Source organism: Acomys russatus, chromosome 21 (assembly GCF_903995435.1).
Source record: "Acomys russatus chromosome 21, mAcoRus1.1, whole genome shotgun sequence".
Taxonomy (NCBI): Eukaryota; Metazoa; Chordata; class Mammalia; order Rodentia; family Muridae; genus Acomys; species Acomys russatus.
The window spans coordinates 21,762,022-21,789,266 of NC_067157.1; the positions used below are offsets into that span (position 1 = coordinate 21,762,022).

General features: G+C 39.6%; 1 protein-coding gene across 2 annotated transcripts in view; it reads left to right on the forward strand.

The window, feature by feature from the left end:
• Positions 1 to 27,245, forward strand: part of Pkib (cAMP-dependent protein kinase inhibitor beta) — an 80,473-nt gene that overhangs the window by 27,037 nt on the left and 26,191 nt on the right. For both annotated transcript variants that reach the window (XM_051164406.1, XM_051164407.1), the window contains exon 2: positions 11,209 to 11,276. The gene's annotated coding sequence lies outside the window, so the exon portion shown is untranslated. The remainder of the gene's footprint in view (positions 1 to 11,208; positions 11,277 to 27,245) is intronic.

The following is a 27,245-nucleotide window of genomic DNA, read 5'->3' on the forward strand; positions in this document are numbered from 1 at the left end:
TCCCTCTTCATATTCCCATGTTTACCCTTCTGTTCCATTATTCCTCCATATTTACTACTCCTATTCTAGTTTCACCATTACCTCTCCGTGACACTCTATTCTATTTCTTTTTACTTAGTAGAGCCCAAGAGATGGGATTTTATGTTTACTTCCCCTTCTCTGTGCTGGGATTTTGTCTGGTTTGAGCTTATGCAGGGGTTGTCCACGCTGTTACAGCCTGTCAGTCCATATGTGCATTCACCCTGATGTGTCTGGAAAACAGTTTCCTTGGAGTCATCCATTTCTGGGTCTTAAAATCTTTTTGAAATCTATCATTCTTTAAAGTAAACAACTATAGTTTAAACACTTGATTGTCTAAGAACTGTTAAGAAGAGTTGAGAAATATTATGTGCAGCTTATTTTCTAGGAGAAAGTATTCTTTTCTCTAGGAGAAAATATTTAGGATAGGATAACTAGAAATTTCTTTTGGACATGTGAAACATTACATAAATGTTATAGTATAGTGCTATGGGTATGTTTTAGAGTTGGCCTCATTTCTTTCTGATTCAAAGAGAAAAAGCAAAAATTCAAAGAGAAAAGGAAGGGTGGTTACATCTCCCATGAGTAAAGGGTCTGTTTGGACTAACATTGAGCTAAGTAGTGACACTGCAAGGTATTACTGCGTACTTGCTGTGTGGATTTGGTGAAAATTTCAGTCTTGTGGTTCTTATGAATAAACTCAAGGTTACAGACGGTGTTTAACTTTCTTAGTGACACAGAGGTCATCAGTGGTGGAGTTAATGCTGTTCAAAGATGTCTTGACTCTAGCATCTGAATCTTGCTGCTTCCCCAAGACAGTCCAGAGCAGGAGTTCAGTGTCTCAGTTCTTTGCTCCTGACAGTCTCTTGCCATTTCGGTATCATCTCTTTCTCACTTGATTTCCCTGGGAAAACATCATGGGAATACTATTCTAATGCTATTAACATACCCCTTTGCTCTTATGAGTGTCAGTCTCTGTGTTGATACCAATTAGCTGGTATCAATTAATGCCTGCAGGCCATAAGATGAAGTGCTTTTTCCTCTCTTTATAAAGGCAGCAGTCATGTTTACTTAATGGCTCACCATATTCCACTAAGACTTTTTCTTAATTGACTTTCTTAATTCAGCAAATAACTACTTCCATGTTCAATTACATTCATAGATACCAGGGGTTATGACTTTAATATATCATTTTGAGAGATACCAGTCCACTCATGATACAAATTTCATATTTCTGTTACAGTTGGAGCATGGTAGACTGAGAACAACCCCTTAGAAAAACGTGGAGCGTGGGTAGGATCATTCAACTGAAAACCACATAGCCCTTCAACATCTGTGGCAATGGGTTATGCTTTATCATTTATTTTACAAAATAGATGGCTTTTCGTGAGTGCGTGGTTATTCTGGTGTTTAAAGGTCCAGAAGATGGTATTTCAACCTGTTCCTTCTGCTGTGTTGCAATGAAAGGAGGATATCAATTGACACAGTCAGGACATCAGGCTGGGGACATGGTGACAGCTCTTACAACAGTGAAAGAATGACATTAAAGCACTGCTGTCTGTAGGAGCAGCAGTCTTGGGGATTCTCTGTAGTGAGTCACCATTGCAGCTGCTGTTTTTCTCAGAACTAGATAAACCCTGCCATGGATACAGTGCTGGTATAGGAAGTGTACATTCAAGCAAGATGTATTAGACACGTAGTCATCAATTTGGGGAGAAAGACGTTAAGTATATTTGTGTTGGTTTTTTTTTTTTTTTTCTGTCTCTCAAAAAATATTATCCAAATCCCTTTTGCCTTTAAATTTAATTTAATATCTTAAGGTAAACTATGTCTAAGTAAGTTAATTCATTTTCAAAAGCAAATATATTTAGTGTAATGTTTAGAATTTAGCTTGTTTAGTAACCTTTGATCTAAGGAGAATACACCGTTGTAAAATGTATATTAAAACATGTCAATTTCTAGATTTTGACTGTAATGACATCCGTGGTTTTTAACTGTAGCTGAGAATATTCCTTAGACATAGTGACAGCTGTGATGGCAGTCTGTGCAGCTGTCTGAAGTGGACTACTGTCACCTTCTCTTCAGTTCTAGAAAGATCATAGGTTAGAAAAGATAAGATTTTTGTTCGTCAAAAATATTTTAATTAGGGATGCGTGTGTCAGTGTATGAGTGCAGTGCTTTGGGAGCCTAGTGGAGGACATTTGGATCTCCACGGCTGGAATTTAGGGCCAGCTCTGAACCTCACAACGGAGGTGCTGGGAGTCGAATTTGTCTTCTTTGTAAGAGACATGTATATTCTGTTCTCATAACCACTGAGACAGCTCCCTAGCAGAAAGCTTTTGATCTTAGGGCTCATATACATGATTTTTTAAAAAAAATCACCAAAACCACAATAAATTATGACAAAAATACCCCATTCCCCAAACAAAAACCAAAGCTAGGCTATACAGCTTAGTGAAGAAAAGCATGGAAAATAAAGTTGCTTTGCTGATGGACTAAATAAAAGTCTTAACTTCAGTTTACTTTTCAAATAAGGTTGATTCTCACCAAAAGGCCATGCTTAGCATTCGGTCTTCCAAAGTCCCTTTAAAAATGATTCAGAATACGCCGAGTGGTACACTCAGAAGCATGGGGACAGAAGTCAAACATTTGAAGCAAGCTTGGAATGTGTAGTGTAAGGTAGATACAGAAAAATGGCTTCAAAAAGTCAAGGGTCAGGCTTGCACTCAGTGATCACACAGTGACTAGCCATCTTGAGCTACCCTAGAACACACTGCTTGCTATGCCTTTCCCGAACAGACCAGCTTCCTCTGAGCAGGTTACTGATGGCACTAACATAGGGATGGGGCATCTGGTGTTAAAATATAAAGTTAATATAACATTAAGTAGAAGGATCCCAAATGGCCACCACAATAGACTCCATCTGTCCTGCTTTTCTCATATTTGTGTTCTGTGGCTTCTATAGTTGACTTAGTCAGTTGTTCTGTCACTGGTCAGTGTGGCTTTGTGCCAGGTAGTGCTGGAGTCAAATCTTGTTTCTGCTTGGCACTGACTCTTGTAGAACTGAAGGTTCCCTCAGACATCTGATACTATTAGTTCCTTCTTATGTCTTATGTACAGATTCAGCGAGGCAAAATGTATAGCCTCAGCAAAGTCAAGGCAGTAGCAATTTCTTCCTTCCTTCCTTCTTCCTTTCCAGAAAGTCGAGCTGTTTGTTTTGTATCTAAGATACTTGTTGATTCTTTTCTTTATGAATGTGAATGTTTACGTACAGAGGGTAAATCTGTTAGTTTGCATACAACAATATCGGGGGCATATTTATCATTTTAGCTCAATTCAGCTTATAATCATGCATGATATTATTTTGTTACCCAATAGTTAACCCAATATATTTGTCTTTTTCTTCTCTGGATCAAATGATTCCAGATGTTACCTAATTTTTATTTTATTTATCTGTAAAGGTAACTAGTAATAGACCACTTGATTTGTTGACTTTTGAAGGCAAAATAAAATCCTGTCATAAAAAGCTATTATATACCACCCAGCAGACATGTGGCATTTACAAACCAATTATAGTCAGAATGTTACACAGACTATACTGGGGGGAAACTTCTACATTTCCTGAAGCTTGCAGACAAACATTAAGAAGCAGTAACTCATAGCACATGTGAGCCTGCTGCTTGGCTGCTGTGTTTTTTACATGACACCTCATGGGGTCAGGAGAAGAACTTCCCTGTTTGATCTGTGTGGCTTGGAGATCATAGTATAACTCTTTAAGAACACAGCTACCACAGGGTCCACACTTGCCACATGCTGCAGCTTCCACTCATGCACACCCTTCCTTTATGCAGTTCAACATACAAAGAAATTCTCTCATCCGCCCCCCCCCCCCCCCCGCAAGCTTACTTGATGCCTTAATAGCCCCTGTTGCTCCAGTGTTCTGCATGTACTTATACAGGAAAGATCATTTTAGGGGGTGGGCTGTCTCACCCTGGATCCACTTGGAAGAAGAATGAGTAATGTCCAATCATTGTATAAAAAAAAAAAAAGAAAGAAAGAAAAATAAACCAACACTGCAGAGAAGGTGTGGGATCCTAAACATGATTGTGTATAAAGAATTTATAAAACTCAAGCTGAGCACTAGAGCCTAAAAGCTGCAATGAAAACCGCACTCCCACCACTGCAGACAGACAGACCATGGATAATACAGTCGCTATGCAGCAAGGAAGAGATTACCACCAGATTTCTCTTCAAAGGAAAGGAAGATCGGTTTCTCATACAAAGTGATTTAGCATGAACAATTTCAATGGAAAAGTAGTGGTTCTAAAGGAAAGTCCTAGAATCTTCCTGAATGTTCCATGAGCAGCTATAGTGTGTGTTTTGCAAGAAAGAAAACAACTTTACAAACTTGATTGGTCTGAAGTTCATAGTACAAAGAAAAACAGAAATCTTTGCTCTGATTCCTTCTTAAAATAATCGTGTCTTCATTGGATGGCCTCCTCCAGGGGCAGAGAGAAGGGGCTTGGAGACAGTGTAATATCCTTTAGAATGTTGGTTACACCAGAGTACGTGAGAAAGTCATATTCCACTCTCCACTCAACTGTGGAGAATGTTCTGACCATTGGCTAGATCTGGGTAGGGGTTTAAAGTTTACTGCCTGTATTGTCCTTGGCTGGTGCCTTAGTTTGAGCGGGACCCCTGGGCTCAGATCTGCCTATCATAATGTTCTACTTGGAGGGGGAGACCTGGTGGCACTCAGAGGAAGGACAGCAGGTTACCAAGGAGAGACTTGATACCCTTGATACAGGGGGAGGTAATCCCCCTCAGGAACAGTCATAGGGGAGGGGAATAATGGGAAAATGGGAGGGAGGGAAGAATGGGAGTATACAAGGGATGGGATAAACATTGAGATGTAACAAGAATAAATTAATAAAAAAAATTAAAAAAAAAAAGAATGTTGGTTACTGTCAAGTAGCTGGAACACATCTCACAAATGGCATAAATCCCCAAACTATCGCCTTTTTCTTGTAGGAGACAGCTTCTTGCAAACTTTGTATTATTTTATTAGCTTTGAGGCTTAAATGTAAGATGTAGAAACAATTAAAACCGAGGAGGAGGCTCTTGCTTTAGTGTGCCATTTCCAGGGTTAAGCAGCATCCTAGAAGTAGCAGGTATCAAAGCCACAGCATCTCTGCTTCCTTTGCCTTTTATTCTCTCATCTCCTTCTTCCTCTACTGTGAGAGTTTCTTTCAAAAGGAGGGATGCTCAAGTCCTTGTCCTTCCTCCCTTAGGATTCCTGAACTTGAACTTGGTTTGCTCAGAGCCTTGATGAATGCTTTTCTATTTCAAGAAATGATTGTTTTAATCTTTCACCAGATATTTATGTGGATTTTAAACATCTATAGACTACATGAAATCCCTTTAAATGTCTTTGCCCGCATGCATTCATATTATTCTGTTCTTCGTCATTTTATACTCCTATGTATTTTTTTCTTTGCTGGTTTTTGATGCATCTTGCTGATTTGTGTGCAAATCACCATTATTCAATTTTGGGAAGTACGTGTTATCTTATTCTGACATTTTGTTCTTATTTGTAAACTACATAATGCTATAATTGTTGATCGCCCATTTTTAATTTCCTCCTTTGTCTGAGTCCCAGACTCCTGGTTCCCGTTATTTGTTGGGTCCCTCCCTTGTCTCTTCTACCATTTGAATCCTGATCATCTCAGTATCCCTCTCCATCTCTCTCTTCTGTCATTCTGTTGCTTCTGTTGTTGCCCTAGTTTCCTAGATGTTGAACCTAGAACATGTTTTCATGTTTTAGCTCATGCTAACCTCACCCAGTATCTCATAGGACTACTTCCCATCAATTTTCCAGGTTGTAAATATTTTCCTTACCATAAATATTTGTTACTTAAAATAAAGCCTCAAAATAACAGTGACTTAAACACAGTGTAAACTTAGTTTTTCCTTTCAGACATTTCTACTTGGTGATCAGGGACATACAGTGACCAGACAGGGTCACAAGTGAGGCTCCTCCCATCTTGTACCACCTTCAGCAAACGGTCTTTGTCCACGTTGTAATTAATGACTCACCCCCACAGATTCAGTGACATTTGAAAGAGGAAGGGACCACTTTCCTTTCTTTCAGAGTATAATGTCGAAGTAAGTTAGAATTCCTTCTCACAACTCATGTTCAATGAAACCGTCTCTTGGGATGACCACACCTAAGAACACAGGAGGCAGAGAAATGGTCTTTGTGTTAAACTTTCCTGTTATTTAGAGGAATGGGGAGGGGGAAGGTATCACTATTCACAGGGGGCTAGCATGTCATCTCTCATTATTCTAATTTTACTACTTTCACCCTCTGGTGGATTTTTATTGCTCATTACTAAGATCACGTCTAGAAACTTTTTGCTTATGTTTCTGTTTGTTCACCATTAAGCAACCCATTTCTTTTAAGGAAAAACTAATTTAACATTAAAATTTGTTAAACTTTGTTAGTGGTCTAAAGCATAAACTCCCTAAGACTCTATAAGTATTATCTTAATCTCTCTATTCTCAGCCCTATTAGAGTGTTTATTCTTTATTAATGCATTTATTCATGTGGTTAGTGTATAAACTAAGCATGTATTTCAGGCCTCCTGTGTATCACATAATGTGCCACTTATTGTTCTAAGCTAATTCCTTGGGTTGAGGGTAAAAAGTGTAGCCATGAATGAACCTGCTTGGTTGTCATCATAACTCCCTTCTGATGGTTGTTTGCCCTGTTGTCATGATCGAGAGGCTAAACACATCCTATGAACAGCCCTTTCAAGCTTGCTCGTACAGTTGGAGTGGTTAATTTGCCTTAGAGTGCTCAATGATACTTATCTGACACATTCCAACATTCATATTTTTATATGCTAAACAACTATTTGCTATAAACTTCTTCATGAAGGAGCTATAATTAGACTTAGTACCTCATGGAAATTGTAAAACAGTAAAATACAAGCTTAGACCAAATCTTACCCTATGTCTAGTTGATTATTTGTTCCAAAACAGCTTATTTCCATCCCCAATCCTACAACTTGATGTATGAATATCTTTATATCAGGACACACCTTTGACTGAGATTATCTTTTGAAATTTCCATCCATAATTTTAGATGCTATGAGACAGAAACTTATGTAACCAACCTGTCATAATTTTAGTAGTAAAGAGATAAAATGTGTTTACTATTTTGCTAACTCTAGAGGCAAAAATTGCCTTGTCTTATATCATTATTTATATACTTATTAAATGAGATCTAGACCTTTCTGGAAAAAAATAAGATATGCAGGAAGCCAATCGTATGGAAGATGAGCAGAAAGGGATGGGGGGGACACTCAGAACAAATGCTTTTAGCAACTTTATTGCATTCAGCTGTGAAGTAGTTGCTCTTGTTCCTGGCTTTAGTGGATCAGATTTCCATAATGGCAAATGGCCATTTAGTTCTCTAACTATAATCTGGTTTGGAAAGAGTAACAGCAGTAGGAAGGAAAATAAGAGTCTCGGACCTGTGGTATTCATAGAAATTCTACATGTGTCTGTCTTTATAGTGGTCTTTTGCTTATGACTTTATTTGAAATAAAACAGTTTGAAAGTGGCTGGGTGATATGCTAGTTAAGATCACTGGTAGATCCCAATTCTGAAGATGTTGTTTCTAACTTGATGGATTTCCACTGACGCATTCTCATTTTGATTTATTTTTCTTATGAAAAATGAGATCCATCTTGGCGAGGTCACTTGCCCTTTGGCCTTCTTGTATCTCTCAGCTATCAAAGTATTATTTTTTAAAATATATTTTATTAATTTATTCATATTACATCTAAATTGTTATCCCATCCCTTGTATCCTCCCATTCTTCCCTCCCTCCCATTTTCCCCTTACTCCCCTCCACTAGACTGTGACTGAGGGGGTCCTCCTTCCCCTGAATATGCACATAGGGTATCAAGTCTCTTCTTGGTAGCCTGCTATCCTTCCTCTGAGTGCCACCAGGCCTCCCCATCCAGGGGACATGGTCAAAAATGGAGCACCAGAGTTCATGTGGAAGTCAGTCCCCACTCTCCACTCAACTGTGGAGAATGTCCTGTCCATTGGCTGGATCTGGGTAGGGGTTCGAACTTTACTGCACATATTGTCCTTGGCTGGTGCCATAGTTTGAGCAGGACCCCTGGGCCCAGATCTGCTGTTCATAATATTCTACTTGTAGGTTTCTAGGACTCTCTGGATCCTTCTATTTCCCCGTTCTCCCATGCTTCTCTCATCTAGAGTCCCAATAGGATGTCCACCCCTCTGTTCTTTCCTGGTAAGTGAGTTTGGAAGTAAATGTAATTCCAGTATGAAACAGTTTATTTTGCTTATATGTTACACTTTATTATTGAAGGAAGAGTCAGCACAGAAATTCTAATAGAACTTTGAAGCAGAAACTATGAAGGAACACGTTCATTGGCTTTCTTTCAAACTTATGTTTAGATAACCTAGGGCCACCTGCCTAGGGCTAGTGCTGCTTATAATGAGCTGGGCTTTTCCATATTTATTAGCAATCAAGGCAATTTCTCATAGAGAAAACACAGGACAATCCCATTAGGACAATCTCTTAACTGAGAGCTCCCTCTTAGATTACTCTAGGTTATGTCAATACATATTTTGTAGTATGTCAATACTAAAAAAAAAACCAGCAATATGAAAATCCCATTTAAAACTTTTCCAGAATACTTGTACTGTTGTGCAAAAGATGTTTAATAATTAAGGATGAGTAGAGATACACTCAGTCTCAACGTTCACTGTTTGTATTTATCATATTATCTGTAGATCTGAATCTTGATATATGAAGAGTCAAAATAACGGGTATAACACCATTTCCAAAGTCCACTGAATAAGTATTTTGGGCATAACAGTCAAAAAGAAGTCAAGAGGAAAAATAATTATTCTATTTTGTATTTCCTGGTTTTTGTCCTGTCATTGGCAGAAGCAGGTAAAATTTTATAGCATTGAAATTTAATTTAATTCTGGAAAGGTTGTAAAATTATAGCGATTTTAATTACCATGCGAAAGCACATATAACAATGCATAGTTATATCGAACCGACTGAACAGTGAATTCCTGTTTTCACTTTCTTCTGGATCCTTGCCAAGGACCACATGCAAATGTTTAAAAAGGGAAAGTGGATTATGAACATTTTTTCTTTATTTTGGACTTTTAGTGATGTTTATAGATAGCATATAAATGGTTAAGTTTATGAATTTTTATCTTCTTGCTACTTTCCATATGACTCTTTCTTGCTTTGTTTTTCTCTTCCTCTCCTCACTTCTTAAATTTGGTTGAAAAATATAAGACTCAATAGAAGGAAAACTGTTCTTGAGTGCGGGGAACAATAAAAAACCATATGAGAAGTTGGGTACAGGAACAAGGCTAACAAACGTCCTCTTTCAATTTGTAAGATTCTCACAAGGTGATAAAGTATACAGCCAGGCAGCTGCAAGTCTGAAAATTACTTCATGAGCCTTGACATTCAACCAATTATTTATTGCATTTCTCCCAACACCTGTGAAATATTGTGCTAGGGATAGGGAAAATGAGTCACCATTCATGCCCTTAAAACATTAAAAAAAAAAAAAACAACAACTTGAAACTTGCACGAGAAGAAAGGTGATCACTGAAAAGAAAGTTATAATGCCTGGGATAAGTACAATTAGATGTAGTTAACACTCTACCTAGTCTGAAAGAGATGTGAAAGAATTCTGGCAAGGGGCATTCAAGCTGACCCAGAATAGATGAACAGATGCAGCCACAAAAGCAAATAGAAACCCATTGCTTGAGTATAACAGTAGAGTTTTAGCATTGAAGCACGCTGCATTTGAGTGAAAAGCAAGGACAAACATAGAATGGAGTTAAATTCTGCAGGACAACTTGTACCAAATAAAGGGGTTTGAGCTTGATTCTCTAGTGATTAGAAACCCGAGTCATGGGGTGATCGTGAGCGGATTTACTTTCAAATGATTCCACACAATATGTAGGTAAAGAACGCGTCTTCAGGAAGCAAGCATGCATATAAGAATATAATTCAGGAGGTTGTTGATAGTTTAGGAAGGGTGAGTGGCACAGTGAATTGGGACCTAAGGATAGTTACTTGCTTTGAGTGGCTAATGTAAACAATTGGCCAGTCACATTCCTCCCACTTCCCGCCCTATCTGTATCAGGTGCTTAAGCCAAGATTCTGGGGCCATTTTTGAAGAGGAATTGACTGCAGGTAGTTTGTTTTCATAGTTAGAAAGAAGATGGTTCTGTTTCTTATCTGTGATTTCCATATCTGTGATGGGCACCCAGCTGCTATGGCTCAGTTTCAGCTATATTTCTGGCTGGGTTGAAACAACAACAATTTAAGAGTGGCAAGACTTATTTGGGTCTAACTGGGGTCACCAGCTAGAGGGATAAAGTTCATCACAGCAAGAAACACAGGGCAGCTGGGGCCATCAGAGGTAGTGGGAGCTGATGATTCAGTTTCTTATGTGTTAATAAAGAAGAGATAGCTAGATGGAGCTGCTGGGACCAGACGATAACATTAAAGCCCACTCCTAATTACTTACTTCCTCTAGGTCCCAGTTCCTATAGGCCTCACAGCCAGATATCAACCTACAACCAGGGACCAAAGGTGCAGAGGCGCATGCCTATAGGAGACATTCCATATTCAACCCAGCACGAGACACGAAAGGTCATGTCTCAAATGTGTGATGCATACCTAAAACCTCTTGAAAATATAGGAGCACCAAATATTTTCTTACATGATCTTTCTGTGAATGTGAGTAGAACCGATGTCTGTGGCGGGTTGTGCCTATGAGAGGAATTTATTTATTTATTTTTTTTACTTAGCTTGCCTTTGATTAGTGCCAATGCAGTAATTACTCCCCAGATTTTGTAGCTGATAGTCTTCAGGACACCTGGTGTTGGGAGGACATTCCTTTCGGCTTTTCTACATACAGTATCGCCATTAACTCATTGGTTCTAATTTTCCTTAGAGAGCCAGGAAAATCATAACATTTATTAGTTGAACCTCATTTTAAAAAAAAAAAAAAACATAGCCAAAATATTCAAATTTGATTTTTAGCTTAATTGTTCTTTTTCCTGGTTCTTCAAAGTGTTTTTCTTCTCTCCTTTTCTATTTTTCAGAAAAGAAAGTTCAACAGCTTCACCCCTCACCTGTTTTAGACATAGCAGCATATTCTAACCAGAGATCTGTAAGTATTCTTTTATTTTTCTGTATTTAGGAAATTAGATACTGATTTTTGGGAAAGAAATAACTCCTTTGTTTGGACAAATATAGTTACAAATATGAATGGGCATGAAAATTGTAAAGATCTACCACTTTTCAAAAATAGCCACAAATTGTTATGAAAGAAACCAAACACCAATCAAAAATCCTTTACCACATGTATGTACAACCAATGAATATTGCATTTATTCTTTAGCCAATTCATTTTTCTTGAGGCAATTTTCATTGTGTTTTTCTCCTATGTGTATCTGTGTGTACACATTTTATGAGACTGATGTGTTACTTAGTGGTCTAATGAGGTGCCTTGTATCCACATAATTTAGAAGGTTTATAACACAAGTAAGAAGGAAGAGAAAAAGGACAGAGCATGAATACAGGTAGGTCAGGGGAGCATGTTTGTTTATTAAAAGCCATGTGGCTTAGCAAGGCAGTGGTGGCACATGCCTCATGCCTCTAATTCAAGCACACCCTCAGAAGGCAGAGACAGGCAGATCACCATGAGTTCAAGGCCAGCGTGGCCTACAGAGTGAGTTCCAGGAAAGCCAAGGCTACACAGAGAAACCTTGTCTGGAATAACAAAAACAAACAAACAGAAAAAGTCATTTGGTTTGTATTTTCCATGCTTAACAATTTTAATCAAATTTTAAAGGCTCATGCTGCCTCTTATATGGCTAAGGTCTGTTCAGTTTCAACACAGCCCTTAATTCATGTTACTGTGTCCTAATAATTATGTTCAATGGGTCAGTTCATAATCTGGCAATCTGACAGACCCATCCTATTCTACTTAGTCAAGAGTTTAAGGTAAACATGCATTTTGACAGATGTGTTATTAGGTAAATTTAGAGCAACCGGTGATGGAAAAACAAATAGAAACCTTCCCTACAATGTTATCTGTAATGATAGCATTTTTACCCCTTATTACTTGAAAGAAAACTGGGAGTTTAATAAGACTTGTTTCACTTAGCACTAACGCCAATCATGGGTGAATATATACTAAGTTCAAGATTTCAGTCCCAGGGACCGTGATGTAAAGAGAGGTCAAGAAAGCAAGGCCACTAGCCAGAGTCCTCACTGCCTGGGAAGCTTGTACAGCACATGTCAGGATTTTACAGCTGTAAACATCTGTGTCTGAGGGTTGTGACATCACTGCTTAGGATCTTTTTAGGGTCCAAGGAGATTCTCAAGTCAGTTACTTAGTAGTTAATCTTCATTTTATCTTGGTTAATCTATGGCTACTATGATGAACTTAACACTTGTTGCAGAGTAGCCAATGTAGCCAGTCAGTGGAATGTGACATATTGTTAACTTGCCTCACCAGATAGGATCTAGCAAATTGTTTAGTTAAAAGGTATATTCAGAAGGGGCACAGGGGCTGTCCCTTCCAGGGACTCTGTGGCCTGCTCTTTGATCACTTCCCCCTGGTGGGTGGCTTACCAGGACACAGAGGAAGAGGATGCAGGAAGTCCTAATGAGACTTGATAGGCTGGGGTTCGTTGTTAGGAGAGAAGGGCTCCCTCCTCTGCCTCTGAGGACTAAGGGGAGGGGCATGGGGGGTAAGAGGGAGGAAGAGTGGGATCAGGAGGAGACAAGTGGGGGGAGGCTATGATTGGGCTGTTAAGTGAATAAATTTTTAAAAATTAAAAAGAGAGAGGAAAAAATAAAAGTGCATTTGACTCTTAAACATTCTGTAGTGGTGTGATCTATTTCCTAGCTATGGGATGTTACTTTTTGGCTTTAATCCATCCACATATTAATTTTCCAAACTTGAAAAAATTATCCAAACTCTCTGATGATGATTCATTTTGAAATTACAATGCAGACTACAGTGTTTCTTTCACAGCTTTTAACAGGAACTAAATGAAATTATGGAATAGTACTACTATATAGAATTTAAGCAAGCCTGTCTTTTGTACGTCATTTTATAAGCTTTGTGCTTTTATCCAATGATGACCTCCTTACTAAACATATATAAACTGTCTCATGAGCTAAGTTAGTGTCTGTGGAGTCACACACACACACACACACAAAACACAAAACAAAACAAAACAAAACAAAACAAACAACAAAAAAACTGTTTCAGGATGGATTCTTGGCCACACTTCCTGTTGTTTTCAGCAAGTGTCTTAGATCCTTACCCTGCAAAGTGGTCCCTGGGCCAGACTTTGAGAAAGACCCCTTTTCCTTTAACGATGATTCTCAAACAATATGGTCATAAATACTAAAAGAAATGTTGTGGTTTGGGTTTTAACAAATGGGTAGTCCTAGATGTCTTCCTCCTAAAATCCCAATTTAGCAAACTGAGTAGAAATTAGGCACTTAAAAAAAAACTGTCTCTGATTTCTATGATTTGTATTACAGCCTCCCTCTGTCCTATGTGGAGCTAGGGAGCTGTATGTGTGCCTGGCCCTGTGTGGTTGAGGAGATATACTTATGTTTGGCAAGTACAGACCAAATAGAGGGAGTGCAAAACTTGTGTTGAGCCGTCTAACTCAAGGCCCATGTGAGAATCACTTGACTGGGACTCTTGGGGGCTTTTCGAGATCAGGGAGCCTGTAAGGACCTGACCTAGGTCTTCTGCACATAGGCTGTGGCTGAGTAGCTTGGGGTTCTTGTGGAGGTGGTGCTGTCTCTAACTTTTTGGTCTGCTTGTGGGACCCTAGTCGTCCTCCTGGGTTGCCTTGGGCAGCCTTGATGTGATGGTATACACATCTTAGTATAGCTTGTTATGCTGCATTTGGTTGATGTCCCTGGGAGGTTTGCTCTTCTCTGAGGAGATACAGGAGGAGGTAGATCTGGGGCAAGGAGAGATGGGGGAATGAATGTGGGGGAGGGGCAAAGTGTAGTTGGAATGTAATATATGAGAGAATAATTTAAAAATATCCAGGTGTGAAACCCAGTAAACGGCAGACTTTCCCTGCTAAAAAGGACTGTGGGAGACCATCTACTTTAGGTCTCTTCTTCATAGAGGAGGGTAGCGGAGTGCTTTGTCCACTGCCACAGGAGAAGGCATGGAGTTAAAATCCTATTTCTGCTCCCAGCTGCACTGTACCCCTTTTATACTAGGCCACCTCTGTCTCTGCCTCTGCCATTTCAGGGACCAGTAACACCAGTGAAAAAACCAGTTTCTCTGGTGCTGAATGGGGCTTCAGAGAAGTCTAGCAGTAAGCAGGTAGGAATTGCCCTCTGACTCACCTGTCCATCTGCATTTGGAAAGTGAGGGTATCTTCTTTATCAAATATCATTTAGCAGGAAGGTGTCCAAGGCACAAGAAAGGGGTATTTGTCCCATGTTCACCTCACTGCTGCCCTCTTGCCTCTTTCCCTGGGTCTCTTCTCAAACTCCACACCTGTGTTCTTCACTAATAAAGAATCCAGAAGGTTTTCCCTACCTGTGGCACATTTACACTATGGAATACTTCACAGCTATTAAAAACAAGGAATTCCCGAAATTTGTGGACAAATGGATTGAACTAGAAATTATCATAATGAGTGTGTTAACCCAGAAGCAGAAAGAGTCAAATCATATGTACTCACTTATATCTGGACACTAGCCCAAGGGGCATGTCCCATAAAAGTCTTCATCTACCAGGAAAGTGGGATAGATGTGAGGACATCCTTTTGGGACTCTAGGTGAGAAAAGTATGTGAGAATGGGGAAATAGAAGGATCCAGAGGGTCCTAGAAACCTACAAGAAGAACATTATGATGGGCAGATCTGGGTCCAGGGGTTCTGCACAAACTATGACACTAACCAAGGACAATACGTGCAGTAAACATTGAACCCCTACTCTGATCTAGCCAAGGGATAGGTCATGCTCTACAGTTGAGTGGAGGGTAGTGACTTAACTTTCACATGAACTCTGGTGCCCCATATTTGACCACGTCCCCTGGATGGGGAGGCCTGGTGGCACTCAGAGGAAGGATAGCAGGCTACCAAGAAGAGACTTGATACCCTATGAGTATATACAGGGGGAGGAGGTCCCCCTCGGTCACAGTCATAGGGGAGGGGAATAGGGTGAAAGAGGGAGGGAGGAAGGAATGGAAGATAGAAGGGATGGGATAACAATTGAGATGTAATATGAATGAATGAATGAATGAATGAATGAGTGAATGAATGAATGAATGAATAAATAAATAAATAAAAAGAAGAATCCAGAAGGAAGACCAGGTTTCAAAAAGGGAGAGGACCATCTCCCAGATAAGAGGACCATCTCCCAGACGAGAAGAAGCTGCCTGCTAACCGGGGCTGGGTTTTCTTTAACATGAGCGGGTTGTCCACGAGAGTAGGACCTCACATACGTTTGTCACATATAGGCTTCTCAACTTGGGGAGGTTCTGTTTGGTGAACTCCAAAGAAATGTAAGTCGCTCAGACATTTGATGTGCTTGCCCAAGGTCTGACGTCAGAAACATGTGCAGGAACCTCAGATGACAGCCCTCTGCAAAGCATACGCGCCTCATGCTTCATCGCCGACTCTTCTTAGCTCCAGCATGCAGTTCTGCGAAAACACGTCAATTTTTAAAGGCATATAACTTGAGATTTTATGAATTGTTAAGTAGGATGCACGAGTTATTTTGTAAATTATTCTGACCTCTCACTTAGACAACTGAAATTCTTTTGTTGTTGTTGTTGTTGTTTTGATGTTTTTCAAGACAGGGTTTCTCTGTGTAGCCTCGACTGTCCTGGAATCGCTTTGTAGACCAGGCTGGCCTCGAACTCACAGCGATCCACCTGCCTCTGCCTCCCATGTGCTGGGATCAAAGGCCTGTGCCACCATGCCTGGCACCTGATTGCAATGTCCTGGAAACTCTTATATTTTACATATGTGCAAGTATGCATGTGTGTGGAGGGCAGAGGACAACTTTGGGTATTGTTCCTTGTCAACTGTCCTCATTTTATTTTGACTGTCTTGGCCCTCACCAGCAAGCACCAGGGACCACCTGTCTCTACCTCATCAGCTCTGCAATTTCAAGTGTGTGGCAGCATGCCTGGACTTTTTCTGTTTTCTTTTTCCTTGGGTTTTAGAGACTCACCCCAGATTCTCACTCTGATACAGAGGGCTGAGTCTGGCTAGCAAGTACTTTGCTGATAAGTTGTCAGTCCCTGCAAACTCATTTATTTTTTAAAAAATACGTTTAGTGAATGTCTATGATTTATACGTCATGTACCAAAATCCCTCTCCTCCTCCCAGTAAAATAAAACAGACAAACAAAATGTCTTGTCACAGAAGCTGTAGTGTATCACGCAGTATAGCCTTTTGTCCACATATGTTTACTTTCAAAAATGTTCATTGCTACGAGTCATGGGTCTGGTTGGAGGCCTACACTATCGTTACTGGATCCTCACTGGGACTGCTGTCGGATATCCCGTTGTTGCTGTGTGTCAAGGAGATTCTTAACCTTTGAATATGCAGGTCCGGCCCCTTTATGTGTTCCAGTACATCATACATGGGGTAGATGTTTGGGTGAGGTTCACTCAGAGCCCTGGGTCAAGGCCCACTCCTTGTCCTCAGGGCAGGGCCTGCTCTCTCGCTCACATGTCATCATGCCAGGGCCAGCTACCCTGTTCCTATGTCATCATGGCAGGGCCATCTAACCCACTCTCCTGTCCTCAGGGAAGGGCCTGCTCTCCTATTCCCGTGTCCTCAGGGCAAACTCATTTCTTTATGTGTGTGCGTGTGTATGTGTGTGTGTGTGTATGTATGTGTTCAGGTGTCTAAGAGTACATGTGTGTGCATTTGCTTGCAGAGACCAGAGGTTGGTGCTGGGTGTCTTAATATCCACTGCTTTCCACCTTGACACAAGTCTCTTTTTTTAACCTTGATGTCATCTACTCAAGTAGGCTTGGCTGGCCACTTAACCACAGGAACCCCACATCTCTGTCTCTACAGCAGTGCAGCAGTGAGGTTACAGACTTCACCATGTTTTGGTTTGGTTTGGTTTTTTTAGATTCTGAGGAATTCTGGTCCTTGTGTATAGGCAGCCATCGTTTTACTGGCTAAGCCAATTTGCCAGCCCCTTAGCTCATTTCTTGACTCCATTTTTCCCCCTTTCCAATCTGCTGTTTGCTGCAGCCATCATGACCTTTCTGAAATGCAGTTTTAAGTGTCCGCTGTTTCTCGAAATCCTTTAGTGACTTCCTGTTGCTATTAGTGCACACCTACTCCTTAGCAAGTGGGGGTGACTCGATTCCTACCACATTGCCCCTGTAACTTGTGCTGTCTGTTACTATCTGTCCTGTGCGTTGGCCACGTGGCCTTTCTTTTTTTAAAAAATGTTATATGTATTTTATGTGTATATGTTTTATTTTATGTGTATGCATTTTATTTTATTTTGTTTTGTTTTATGTGTATGAGTCTTTTGCCTGCATGTACATATGCACACCATGTTCATTACTTAGAGGTCAGAAGTTAAAGATGGTTGCGAGACACCACATGGGTTCTGGGAACCAAATTTGTGTCTTCAGCAAGAATAGCAGCTTTTAGCAGCTGAACTGTCGGCGTCTCCAACATTCTTCTTACAGCCATGATATGTGCCACTTTGTTCTCTCCTCATGAAATACTGTTGTTTAACTTCTGAGCAAGTGTTATTCTTATTCTTTCATCTCAGACTATTGATAAGTCTGATATTGATGTCGAGGTCCCATGTTGTTTGTTTTCTTGAGACCACTGTGGTGGTTAAACATATACGGCCTGTGTTTGTGGCTGATTATGATACTTTCTATAAAAACAGCTCTAAAGCTTTGTATCAGGCATATAGCTGACACACAAAAATATTCTCCAAATGAACCAATAAGTAAGCAGCTACCTTATATTTGATCATCTGTTTCGAAAATTATTCAGAATTTTGAAGCAAGCAAACAATAAAGCCCAAATCTTTCTTTTGCTTTGGTAAAACAAAATGAGTTTTAGCCACTTAGAATACTGGTTTTTAATACCCAAGCGATATAATATTTCCCTTGATTTTATATTCTAATTGTGTTTCCATTTCTGAAGTCAATTTGCTCAATAAATAAAGCTAATTTAGACAGCATATGGGTAATTGCTAAACTGACTTAAAAAAAAACTACACCCATCAAATCTTGGTAACAACAACAATAAAACAATGCATCACAATTAAGGGTACCGACAAAGGATGGAAACGTCTCATAATTTGATTTTAAATGCCACATCTTCATTGCACTTGCAAATTAAACGAGGCTTTTCTGCTCCATCTCCACGGAAAATCACTCTGAACCTGCAGGAATGACATTTTCACATTCTCTAGATTCAATGGGAGATGCAGACCTTGAGACAGAAATGTTAGAGATAGGCAGAAGAAGCTAGAATAGGACACAGATTAAACAGGAAGGAACTTACTAGAAAGAATGACTTTTGCAACTGTGGAGGTTAAGACCACAAAAGGTGCTCTATAAACCGAGATGCTGGGAATGCTATATGGCTTAGTCAAAGTCCTCAAATCTCAAAGTCAGTAAAGCTTACAGTGCAACTCGCAGTTAGATGCTAAGAGCTGAAAATCCAGGAGAAGTCTTGGTTGAAGTTCTAAATTCTAAAGCCCGTGAGCACAATAGATATGATACCCAAATGAAGGAAAGGAAAAGTGTATCTGTTCCAGGGAACAGCAGTGTGTTTGCCTTTCCTCGGCTGGTTTTCATTGAGTCCCTGGTGGTTTGGAGGATACTCACCAACACTGTGAGTGTCTTTTCCCCAAAGAGTCTACTCACACACTTCAAGAAACACTTTCCCAGACAAGGCTAAAAGTAATCTTTTACCAGTGTATTACCTAGAGTTGTCTGGAGGATCAGAGCTAAGAAGAGGAACACTAGCTGGGTTAAACAACAGGGCGAGCAATGACTCCTGCAGGCTGGAAAAGCAGAGAACATTGTAGCTTCTAAGGCCAAAAGTCTGGATGCTCCAGGGATCTCAAGCCAGTCAATGATGACAACTTGAAGGGTCCTCAGAGAGTCACTGGCATTGAGTCTGAAGAAGGCCAAAGAAACTGGAGCTTGGTGTCAGTTGAGGATGGTGTCAGTGCTCTGCAAAGTAACTCAAGAGGAAGAAATAAAGGCAGGGACAATTTTCTTTCAATATCTCCATATCCAGGCTATCTTTTCATGGGAACAGGAAGATGCTGCCTGGATTGAGAGATAAATTTTCTCAAAGTTCTTTCCTGGAAACACTCTCACAGCAGTAGATCTCCTAGGTGGCTGTAAATCCAGTCAACTTGTCAATCAAAACTACACATCACATCAGATTTCTAGGTATTTTTTAACCTGGTCAGTTTATACTAGAAATTACATGTTACAAATGCCATTTTGCTTTTATTTTTATGAATTATTGTTTTCAAACCTGAAACTATCGGTGGTACAAGGATGCCTCAAGAAGAGGTAGGCTCTTTGTGATCACAGTCGGCTCATAGAGAAGCAGCTGGTTGGACTATAGAATGGACTCCCATGTTCTTTACTCTATTCTCCAAATATGTTGTTGAGACTCCCTTGGATTGTGGTGTGCTCACAGCCACAGCTGTCTAGGCTATCACTATCCAAGAGCCAGTGGGTGTGGTAGGACACCCTTCAAACCCCAGAGCTTGGGAGAGAAGAAGCCAGCCTGAGCTACCCTGCCAATGAAAAGAAGGAAGGATAAGGACAAGAGAGCCACCACCAACAACAAAAACATCTTATCTAGAACAGTCTGTAATACTAAATAGAAAAGAGACTAAAGATCAGTGGTGGAAAATAGGGAATTAAAGTTGCTATAAAAGATAAGTTTCTGGCCACTGAGGCAAGAAGCAACATTCATGTGTCTAAATATATATATGAGCTCATATCTTACATGCTGCCATTCTTCATACCAGAATTTTTTGTGATAAAGATGAGAATAAGCGTCTGTAAAAATATTTTTTCATCTGCTATATTTTCTCATTTAAATCATCTAAAAGCAAACTAGATAAGACTTGAAGATCGTCTTCCCGTTCAGCCCCAATAGCTACACTGTAGTTAGTGCACTAGAAGGATCTCTACCTATTTCTGCTGCCCTCACTGAGGATTTCTGTAAATCTGAAGGCTGTAACGAATCTATTCTCAGTTCTTCCTGTCACACTTTTGTCTGCGTTTAAGGTTTCTTGACGTTTCTGTGGCCCTCTCTTGTCTATGTACAGTTAGGATCATCTTGAGGTTCTGCCTTTATCACTCTGAGTTAGAGATATTATAGGCATGGGTAAACTTGGAGCATAGCAAAATTTATGTTGTGCGTAGTAGGGGAAAAGGGTAGTTGTGGGGCAGAAGGTGATGTAGCAATAGCTTAGTATTTGTGTACATTCCACTAGGGTCTCTCCCACTGGCTGCATCTGTTATTCCAGTTGTTTGTTTACCTTTTCCAGGCAAAGTTACATCGTCATGTCTTATCCCACTGGAATCTTACCATGTCCTCACGAGGCCTGATGTTTGAAAAAAGTCTTTATTTTTGAAAGAAGAATATTTAAGAATGATTACTATTTTATCTATGGTCCTGGTTTGGCCCATATGTCCAGTGATGTTTAGACTGAATTTGAAATTCACCACATGTCCACTTAAACTAGCAACCCACTCCTCTCCCTCTCTTTGGAACCATGAGTGTTTATTTTGGTCTTATTAACTAGATGATAATGGAAGGTCTTTCTAAGTCCCAAGATTCTTGGAAAATGACAAATGGCTCTTGGATTATCTCATTTTTGTTTTCACTGGCTGCCTTTATTCACATCAATTCCATTAAATTGGACAAATGAAAGTGGGTTACATATGTGATCATCCTTAGGACATATATATGAAAACTTATGTAAATATGGCTCTCAGTCTTAAAATAAGTCTGCTAAAACATTCCTAAAGATTTCCAAATTTTGCCACACACTTGTTAATTCTTCTGTGAACTGCTGATGTTCACAGATCACTAAAACTGTATTATGAAAAAGTAGTCCCTTGGTCTCAGTCTTGGACTGTGATGAAGCTGGGGACTGTATCAAGTGATTGCATTACAATCAAGTGCACTAAGGAGGAGATAATGCAAAAATGCAGACAATAAAAGAGTTAAGGTTTGTAAAGGAATACAGATTCCATGTATAGTGATAATTATTATATATATGTAAGAAACAGAGATGAGTAACCTAACAATCTCTTGCAAATAAATCTAGAGGTAAGTGGTTTTTTTTTTTAAGTTCTTAAAAGGATTAAGTGAAGGAAAATAATCTTGGACTCAAAGGCAAAATGTCCTTGTTACTTGGTGTCAGTTAAACAAATGTCATGAATATAGAGAAATACTTAATTTCTTGCTATAATTAGGATTTAAAATACATCTAAGAAACATGATGTGTCTAGCTGCATAAAGCTTTCTAGAATTTACTGTAAAACAGACTTAGAATTTTAGTCATGTCAATGAACAGTACTTTAGATTTTAGAGCAGTGGTTCTCAACCTGTGGGTCGCAACCCCTTTGGGGACTCAAAGGACCCTTTTACAAGGTTGCCTAAGACCATCTGATAACACAGATCTTTACCTTAAGGCTCCTAACAGTCACAAAATTACAGTTATGAAGTAGCATCAAAAATAATATTATGGCTGGGGATAACTCCAGTATGAGGAACTGTATCAAAGGGTTGCAGCATTAGGAACCTTGAGAACCACTGACTTAGAGGCTATGTGAGGAGATGGAAAGTATACTCTGTTTATCTCTGTGACATCCTAAAAATCTACTAAAGAATGTAGGACAACAGGGGTCCCACTCAAACTAAGGCACCAGCCAAGGACAATACAGGAGGTAAACTTTAAGCCCCTACCCAGATCTAGCCAACGGCCAGAACATTCTCCACAGTTGAGTGGAGAGTGGGATATGACTTTCTCACGTACTCTGGTGCCTCACATTTGACCATGTCCCCTGGAGGGGGAGACCTGGTGGCACTCAGAGGAAGGACAGCAGGTTGCCAAGAAGAGACTTGATACCCTATGAGCATATACAGAGGGAGGTAATCCCCCTCAGGAACAGTCATAGGGGAGGGGAATGGGGGGAAAAGGAGAGGGAGGGAAGAATGGGAGGATACAAGGGATGGGATAACCATTGAGATGTAACAAGAATAAATTAAAAAAAAATTAAAAAAAAAAAAAAAGAATGTAGGGCAATACGTGCAGTAAACTTCAAACCTTTAACCAGATCTAGCCAATGGACAGGACATTCTCCACAGTTGAGTGGAGAGTGGAGTCTGACTTTCACAAGAACTCTGGTGCCCCATATTTGACCACATCCCCTGTATGGGGAGGCCTGGTGGCACTCAGAGGAAGGATAGCAGGCTACCAAGAAGAAACTTGATACCCTATGAGCATATACAGGGGGAGGAGGTCTTCCTCAGTCACAGTCATAGGGGAGGGGAGTAGGAGGAAAGCAGGAGGGAGAGAGGAATGGGGAGATACAAGAGATGGAATAACAATTTAGATATAATGTGAATAAATTAATAATAATATATATATAAGAATGTAACACATGAAAACATGTTTTAAAAAAAAACAAACAAAAATTTAAGCATTTATTCTGTTTTTCAGTATTTCCACATATTGACCTAGGGGCTTCTGAAAATGTAAAAAACATTCTTCTTTGCATATTCAAGTATTTTCTGAGTCCCACATGCCCTAGAATTTGAGGATTTCTGAATCCATGCTTTCTAGGGCAGAGTGTCTATCTGGGTATTTAAAACTGAGCTCCTCTTGAACTAAAAGTCTCAGGGAAAATGGGCTGGTGACAATGTAACTTGTACCAGAATATATTTCATTCAAGGCAAATGAAAACCATTATGTACATAATAATTATAGTTGTCTTTAGGTTCATGCTTTTGGTGCAAATAATGATATAGTTTTTGCAAATTTTACACATACAGCTTTCCAAACTGTAAACTGTTAAGGTTATTATAATTATTATATTTAGCCCGTAGGTCTTAAAGTGAAAACAGATTAATTTTCAAATGCTTAGAAGTAAACAGACTATGTTTTAACCATTTGTCCTTCCTTAACATCCTACTATTTTTAACGAATGGCTAGAACGTTTAGGTGAGTTTGATTCATGCAGGTTTGTGGACCACGAGTGTCTCAGTTAAGGTTTCTATTGCTGCAGCAAAACACCATGGACATAACCAAGTTGGGGAGGAAAGTGTCTCCGTGACTTACACTTTGCCATGCATCACCGAAGGACGTCGGGACAGGAACTGGAGGCAGGAGCTGACACAGAGGCCATGGAGGAGTGCTGTTTACTGGTCTGGTCAGCCTGCTTTCTTATAGAACCCAGGACCACCAGCCCAGGGATAGTATCACTCACAATGGGCTGGGTCCTCCTACATCAATAACCAGTTAAGAAAATGTCTTACAGCTGGAGGCATTTTCTCAGTTTTCCTCTATTCAGATAATTCTAGTTAGTGTGTCAAATTGACATAAAACCAGTCAGCATGATGAGCCAATGAGATCACAGGCAGTGGCTACTTATATATTTACTAGAAAGAAAACTAAAGACACATAGGTATCCCTGCAAGCGCTGAAAGAGCATTACACAAAACGTACCATGGAAACTGAAACTTAAAGAGGTTAAGAAATCTCCTCATGTCATGGATGTGGACGTACTAGGAGCAGAAGTCTAATTCCCTTTCCAGACCTGAAAATAGGAAAAAGACAGAAATTTGTTAATTCCTGAAAAATGTTTCTCATCTTGAAAAAAAAACAAAACAAAACACTCTGTTTCTCCATTAGTTAATCGGTGGAAGTTCTGCCTCTAATGATTTGGCTCATGGATTTCAGAATTTCGAGTTTAGTTTGTGGTGAACCACAAAGGAAGCATAACCCTTTCAATGAATGGGTGAGTGAATGAGAAAATGAATTGTTTCCCCACAGTTGGTCTGGACAAGATGACATAAAGAGGGTTCTGGAAAGATCGGGCGGGGGGGGGGGGGTATTGCAAGAGCAGAAAGAGGCAAAAGTTAAGAAAAAGTTCAGTGCAGTTGGTCTGGAAAAATTTAGCCAAGAATAATGATCACATTAACTAGGTATTGTAGTTCATGTTTTAATGAAAGCATGCGCAACGTAGCATAAAGTGGTCATGCGTGTCTCCCTTCACTGCTTTCACACATTTGGTCTCTGCCTGTATTCTTTTATGAAGCTGATCAATGTTAGCCACACTTATAAATGGTTTTTCTGATTTATTTGATTCAAGTAAGAAAACATCTCCAGGAATCCTCTCTTCCATACCACCTTTGGCTTACTCCATGTTTTACATTTCTCTGCTTGTACTAGGAGCACAGGTCTAATTCCCCATTGATCTCAGCCAATAGAGATTCAGGATGGCCAGGCTCCCTTTAGGGCAAATGAGCTTCTGTGAGAAAGTCTTCCTGATGTTTTCAGTACTCTGAAACCTGCTCTTGTCTTCCTGTTGGCGCTTGTTTGTGAACGCTTGTTTGAGAGCTGATTGTAATAATGCTAATTTGAAGGTTGATAATTGTAATGGCCTGTGCTACTTTGTCAGCTTGACAGAATATAGGCGGCAGGCCTCTGTGTATGCTTATGGGGGATCTTCTTAATTACATGATTTGAGAGGAGAAGACCCACCTACTATGGGTGGCACCATTCCCTGGCTGGAACGCTGGGCTGTATAAATGGAGAAAAGCACTTGAACAGCCATGGACACTCATCTTCGTCAGCTTCCTTTCTGTGAATAAGATGTGATAAACTCCTTCAACATCCTGCCATGTTGATTGTCTGTACTCTTGGACTACAAACTAGAATAAACCTTTCTCCTTTAAGTTGCAGCATGGTTTTTGTTTGTTTCTTTTTCGTTCTAGTTTGTTTGCTTTGGTATGTTCTTCAGTCATTTTAATTCAGAAGGCTTTGGGAGGATTTTCCTATCCCAAAGCTCTTCCTTATCCACAACCAAATGCCAAAGGCATTGTAATTAGAGCGATATGATGACTCAAAGTGTATTTCTTGGTTCATGTGAACTGCCCAGAATATAAATGTAAAGTGGTTAAAACATCAACAGATATTTTATTCTTTCATCAAAGTCACCAAAACCGCTCTGTCTATAAAGACAGGTCTTTCAAATAATGAGAGCGATACAAGGTCAGTTGTTTTCAAGTTCACTTAGAACATTCCACTGAACCCCAGACGTCCATGGTTGGAGCATAGAAAGTATTTGTTCCTACCTTCTACGAGGCTGTATCTCTCTAGGAGGCCAAATGCCCTACATAGTGTTTAGTGACAGTGATAGTAAATTGTTTTATCAGTGAACCTCATGACTAGTTATGAGAACTAAAGGTAGAAGAATCCAGAGGAAGGCGTCAGCATATATATTGATGTAACAAGTTTAAAAAATTTTATTTTTCAACTTAATTCAATTTTTAATTCACTACAGAGAAAATATTCCTTAGGTCTGATATTAAACTAGGAGGTGCCCAAGGCTGAGGATGTGCATTTCTGCATGTTGTTAAAACCACCAGTTACAAGCTGCTGAGCAAGCGACACTCCCTCTAGATGTGGAAACAAATTGATCAGTGCATTCTGGAAAAGCAAGTAGGAGGGAGTGCAAGGTGTAGTGAGAAAGAATGCAGTGCGTTTTAATCTTTATTCTAATTCAGTTCTCCAACTTGTTAACTTCAATTACCTACAGAGATAATAATATACATGATAACAGATACTCTAAATCAAAAGCTCTGGGGAATGCCTGGGAGTCTATATTGATAACAGCTGTCATCATAGAGGGTCATACACAAACAAGTTTGGCAAACACTGCCCTTATTTTTCTGGCATGAGATTAATCCTCGGCAAATAGTGCTCTCTTGGTTTTGTTTTTTCTCTACTCTGGTTCTGTCCCTCCTCTTGTATTTCCCTCTGGCTCTCACATTAAGATATTAAAAAGACCTCAGGAAGAGCTAATTTGTTGTAAACTCAGTTTGTCTGGCTCCAGGCTGGCACGGGTGGGATGTCATTTTCCTCATTTTGTTTGTCTTCTCCTTTCTACAAATTAATCGGGCGCCAAGGTGAGAATCCAGTTCTTGGTGGAACCGCGCAAAAGAAAGAGGAGGAATTAATTCACACTGTTGGCATCAGGAGATAAAATGATGATCTTAGCAAAGCTATAAAAAAAAAAGTATCTAAAATGAGAAAAGTCTGACAAGGGCGCTGCCAGGGCAGACAGGTGCCGGAGTGCGGCTGGATCGTTCAGTAGCTACAAAAAGGATGTTCAGGCTGAGGTGCGTGTAGCTGCGAGAAAGCCATCAGCTCTTAGTTATATGTTTCAAAGGGAAATCACAGGACTTGCCAGCGGGTTTCCTATAGGTTTGCCTTGTTGTAAAGAAAGGACTCAAAGGACTGGCTAGTTGCATTCAGTCCCCAGCTGCCAGGCACTGAGAGCATCAAACTGATTTCCTTTGCTGCATTATTTGTGTCTTTTCTTCTTTTTTGGAAAAAAAAAAAGTCTTTTTGTAAGATATAAATTATTTTAATACTTTAATAAAAACTATATGGATGAAGTATATCAATAATAACTCTAAAATAACATTTTTTAAAAGCTCAAGGTTATTATAAACAAAAGTTCACATTGGTCTTATATTGTTTTTAACAAATGACTTCTGTTGCCTATTGTGAATGGAAAATAAGGTGGAAGGTAAAATTAACTCATGTAGAAATTACACAATGATTACATTATAGAGAAGTTTCCTTTCTCTTTATTCTATGAAAGACCTTTAATGAATTGGACATGTGTATTCCCATTCATAAACTGTATAATAATTAATAAGTAGCATAAAGGATATATATTGTATTTTAAATTATAATTTTTTTCATTTCTGTGACTTTCCTTTTTAAAATATATTTTATTAATTTATTCATATTACATCTCAAGTATTATCCCATCCCTTGTATCCTCCCATACCTCACTCCCTTC